The sequence below is a fragment of the Lotus japonicus genome, chromosome 3 (assembly GCF_012489685.1).
Source record: "Lotus japonicus ecotype B-129 chromosome 3, LjGifu_v1.2".
In the NCBI taxonomy this organism is placed as follows: domain Eukaryota; kingdom Viridiplantae; phylum Streptophyta; class Magnoliopsida; order Fabales; family Fabaceae; genus Lotus; species Lotus japonicus.
In genome coordinates this window covers 44,663,488-44,668,935 of record NC_080043.1, presented here as the reverse complement: position 1 = coordinate 44,668,935, position 5,448 = coordinate 44,663,488, and positions in this window count along the sequence as shown.

The following is a 5,448-nucleotide window of genomic DNA, read 5'->3' as shown; positions in this document are numbered from 1 at the left end:
GAGAGTAAAGATTTCGCGCTTTTACGACTTAGGTCCTAGTATTCCTACTTCAGGAGCCAACTTTATATTACAAAAATTCAGAATAACTACGGTATACCTTTATTATTTAACTATTTTCTTATAAAACAAATATTATTTAAAACTAAACAACAATTGAATTAACATGCATCAATATGCGAGAATGTTTATACATCCTAGTAGCACATTTCAAAAAACAAAATATACATATATATATATATATAGGGAGCATATCAGGTGAGAGGAGTAGTTTATTATGAGAGATGAGAGGGATTAATAATAGCCATTCGATAGTTTTGAAGGGTCATGATTTAATCTCATTTATAACCCTCCACGTGACACTCCAAACTCCAATTTTTAATCCCCACGCGCACCTCATCTGATTTGTCTTCTCCCAACCTCCTCCTCCAAAAAATCTCTCACCGGCCGCTTCTGCCATAGCCGCCAGCCGTCGACCGCCACCTCTCATTCCATCACCGGCCACCACATCAACCTTCCTCACCACCAATCTGACCCATTCCTTTTCTCTGCCTCAAACGCACCACCGCTGCCCACCGATGTCCAGATCTGGAACAGCACCGCCGTCATGGACCAAGACTTCGATAGATCGGAACCACCATGGCGAGTTCGCGTAGTTGAAGGTCGCTCACCAGTCTGTAGTGTTGGGGCGCTGTTGTTGAAGGTTCCACGCTGATTTGCAATCAAAGCAGTGAATTGGATTTAGAGGGGGTGATGTAAGAAAAATGGGTAAAATGCTATACAGATCTGCAACTAAATTATATATTGTTGATATATATGTTCCATGACCCCAAACCCAATTGAATTGAGGATTTGATTTGGTCATTTTTTTGTATCGGTTGTGTGAAATTGGAGAGGGGAAATGGCAGAAAGGAGAACAGTGAGAAAGACGAAGCAGGGAGATGAAAGGGGTTTTCAGTGCGCGTGGGGCTTTGGGAAAATAATAGAGTGTCACGTGCACAGTTCAGTTGAATAAAATATCTGAACCGTATAAATTAATCCAACGGTTAATATGTAATGCTCTCACCTCTCACAATAAACTACTCCTCTCACCTGATATGCTCCCTATATATATATACATATATATATATATTCACCTATGATATATTAGATTAAGGAAAAACTTCAAAGCATTTTAGTTAAGCGGGAAAGAGGATTAAGTTAGAGCATCTCCGATGCAAGGTTCTTAATTCTTATTTTAGAGTTAAGAACTAAGAACTTTACCATTGGAGGTGCTGACATGGACTCCTTAGTTTTTAAAAATAAGAACTCAGTTCTTATATAAGAAGTTTTGCTTTTTGAGTTCTTAGCTTAAAATATTAATTATTTCTTTCTCATCCAAATTACTTTATTACTTTATGAGTTTTGTTTTATTATTTTATTAAAATAAAAAGTATAAATAATGTGGTTGGTAGGACCAAATGAATAGTGGTAAGAACTAAGAACTAAAAACTCATGGTTGGAGCAAAATTGCTTGAGAGTTGCTTAAACACATGTGGCAATACGAGCCCACATGAATAGTGCTAAGAACTAAGAAATAAGAACTAGCATTGGAGATGCTCTTAATAGCTCACAAAATGAAAAGAGTATTATATTGCGATTCGAGGATATTAGAGCATCTCCAATGCTAGTTCTTAATTCTTAGTTCTTAGGACTATTCATGTGGGCTCGTATTGCCACATGTGCTTAAGCAACTCTCAAGCAATTTTGCTCCAACCATGAGTTCTTAGTTCTTACCACTATTCATTTGGTCCCACCAACCACATTATTTATGCTTTTTATTTTCATAAAGTAATTAAACAAAACTCATAAAGTAATAAAATAATTTGAATGAGAGAAGAAAAATAATTTTTTATGCTAAGAACTCAAAAAGTAAAACTCCTTCTATAAGAACTGAGTTCTTATTTTTAAGAACTAAGAACTCCATGTCAGCACCTCCAATGGTTAAGAACTAAGTCTTAACTCAAAAATAAAAACTAAGAACATTGCATTAGAGATGCTCTTACACAAATTCTTAATGAAATGATATATTTTAAAACAATTTGATAAACACCAAACTCTTTTGTGACCCCCATCATATTTTCAAGATAAATACTTTATTGTACGAAACGAAGCACATACGAATGTGTACAAACTTTTCTTTTATTAAATATAACACTCATAAATAACCACTTGTTTCTCTTATTTTACAACCCTCGTGAGTTTTGTTTTCGGCCCATATCAAACCTCATTTTTCACTAACGTTTATCTTGGGGATGGAGCAGCCTCTTACAAGGAAGGGATTTCATCAAGAGTAATGGGAAGTGGACCATAGGGGAAGGGAAAGAAGTCAGAATATGGGAAGACACATGAGTTTCGGGAGTTAGATTTGCCACCCCATGCATTAGATTTGCCACCCCATTTAAAAGTGGGGAAATACTTAAATGACCCTCCGCGTTTTTATCCGACATATTAAGATTCGGAGCCATCCGAATGTTATACTTCCGGATCGCATCAATATTTCAACTGAACACGAGTTTCACTCCTTCACTTTCATTTTCAACAGAACATCAACAACCGGAGCTCTCATCCACAATCAACTCTGGTAGCTCGTTGTGCGACCTTGTGCGAACTGAAAGGATCATTGTCGACCCCCAAATCTTGATCAATTTGTTCTAAAGAGGTAACTTCAAGTCCCCTTCAAGTCTGATTTCGTAGATTAGGGTTCGACTCCAAACCTTGTCCAATTTTTTGGTTTGAGTGATGTTTATTCTGTAAATGAGGGTTTGAATTTGTGAATTATGCATGTTTGTTTCATGAGTTAGGGTTTGAATTTGTAGAATTTGGGGTTTGGGGGTTTCTTGGTCGAGGGTGCGATTTTGGGGTTTATCTGTATTCCGAATATTGAAGATCCGGACTTGCTCTGAAACTTGAAGTTTCGGATCATTCTAACAGTGTTAACTTATGAAAAAACATACTCCCTCCGGTCCTTTTTATAAGAAACACTAGACTCTCTCAAAAGTGTTCCTTATAAAAAGACCGAAGGGAGTAATTAACTAGTTGGGTTGAAGGTGAAGAACTTAAGTTATGCTTGAATTCACATTTACATCAACATAACATAAATTCAATAATAGGAATTTGAGATTTAGCATTCCAATGGGTTCTTAGTTGATTAAACCAAACACACACTTGGTAGGAAACTCATTTTCCAACCTTAACTTGTAGGAACATTTCCCGTTTAGGTGCTTCTGTGCTTAAATTTACACTCTACGAGTAATACTAAACATAGAATATGGTTGCAGTTGGATAGTATCTCCAATCTCATGTCAATTAATTGTCTGTATCTTAGCCTCTAGCTAGGACAATACTTTTGATCATGAGATGCTTAAATTGAACATTATATTGCCCTAGGGAAAGTTCCTCATGCTAAAAAGTCTGCTATTCGTAGAGGGATCTTGCTTGTTCATCTAATTTTTCAACTCTTTCGTTGGGTTTATTGTTTTTCATAATCTTTCCTTGTTTTGGTCAATGTTTCATTAATTAACTTCATAAGTGATATAACTATTTGAGGCTTTGAGGTTTCGACACCTGATGAATAAGTGCTTCTGATATCTCCTCTTGTACTTTTTTTGTTCTTCTTTAGATGAATAATGGTAAATGTAAGACCCGGATTTTCGGAACAAGTTAATTTCCGACTCACGCGTGGAATCAGTGTAAGTGTGACAGGAGTTTGATATTTGAGAAAGATTAATGAAGAAGAAAGTTCAGGAATTGCTCGAGGAATGTGGCGTTGTTTCTTTCGGAGCTAGTGCGAGTCGTCTGCACACCTGCCTTATGGCGAGCATGTCCAGAATAGGCTAATTTCGCTTTTAAAGCAATGTTTAGGCGATATTTCAAATTCTTGGAAAATTTAAAGATTCTCTTTATTTTTCCATCGACCAGCGTTTCATTTCGGAACTCTGGACTGTACGCACGATAGGTTTCACTTTTCGGATGTCCGCCGACGCTAATTTCTTTGCTTCGAAACCTTAGTAATGAGCGAAGGATGAAGACTTTTTCTATTCGGGACTTCTAACGAAGATTCCATCCGCGTTGCCAAACTTGTTTCGACATTTCCAATCTTTCTTCTGTTGGAAGTTTTGTCGTCTGAGCATCACAGCAAAAAGTAGTTTTTCGGGACAGACTAACTTACACCGCTTTTGGCGTTTTAGATATCGTTTTTCCTAAATCTTAGATATTTGTTTTGAGTTCTGGAATTCTGACGCCTAGAATTCCACGGTGATCGTGCTGCAAAAATCGGAATCGCGAAATTTTCATTTTCCCGCGATTTCGCCTGCCTATAAATAGCTCAAAAAGCAAAAATTCCTTCATTTTCTTCCTATTGTGGCTGAATTTCGTGGAGAGCAAGGGGGGAGGAGATTTTCGCGAAAACTTGACCAATCTTCGCGCAGTTCGTCCCTACTTCTAGGTATCGAGGTAACTAACACGATTCCTACCTCTGATTGTTGTTTCTGTTGCGTTTCTAAAGTCGTTTCTGTGCTCACAGTTTTGAGCTTTTTCTAAAATGGTTCGATTTCTTGGTTGGGTTATGTTCCTTACGTTCCCCTGAGTCTAAAACCTCTGTCAGTAAACGCTGATTGTGATCCAGTTGTCCAGGATCTGAAAAACTGTTTCAAAACCCTTTTTGTCTCACATTTCGAAACTTTATTGTCGAAAAGACTTAATCTGACTTCGTGCCTTTAGGATTTGTTGTCACGGATGTCATGAGGATCATTGCTGTCAAATTTGTTTTCAGAACTGATAACTTTGAAGTTTTGAGCCTTTATTTTGGACCAAAATGCCCCTGGATAGTTGTATTTCGGCCCGATTGTCCGAAAATTGTTCCGACAGTTTCTTTGCCTTAGTTTTACCCTAAAACTACCTTGTGAATTGATTTGATCGAAGAAAAAGAGCCGAAGCCCTTTTCTCCTTATGGCCGTGGGCTATTTCCTAAGGGGGGGGGAGTTTTTCGTTTTCGAAAACTTGTCCTTTCGTACCCGATTGTCGTATTCTGAAGCTTTAATGCTTTGTCTATCGTTTATGTATTGTTTTGCGATCGAACTAATCGATTTTGTTTGGATTCTGCTTTGTTTTTCTCCGAGGTTCAGTTGAGGGAACTTTGGAAGACTCAGAGCAATTGTTTGAGGAGAACTTTGTTTGCGAAGCTGGAACAGCTCGAGGTTAGGGCAACTTACTATATATTAGCTATGAATGCATGATAGGCGTCGATCAATTCGACTTATGCTTTACTTTGATGTTGATTATGTTGATGAACTGATGTTGTGATGTTGTGCTTTGTTGGATTGTGCGTTTTGACGCGACTTCGGAGTGGAGATTCATTGATCTGGTGATCTTTGATGTTTCGGGTTGGATGAGCAACCCTAGGCAAGTTCA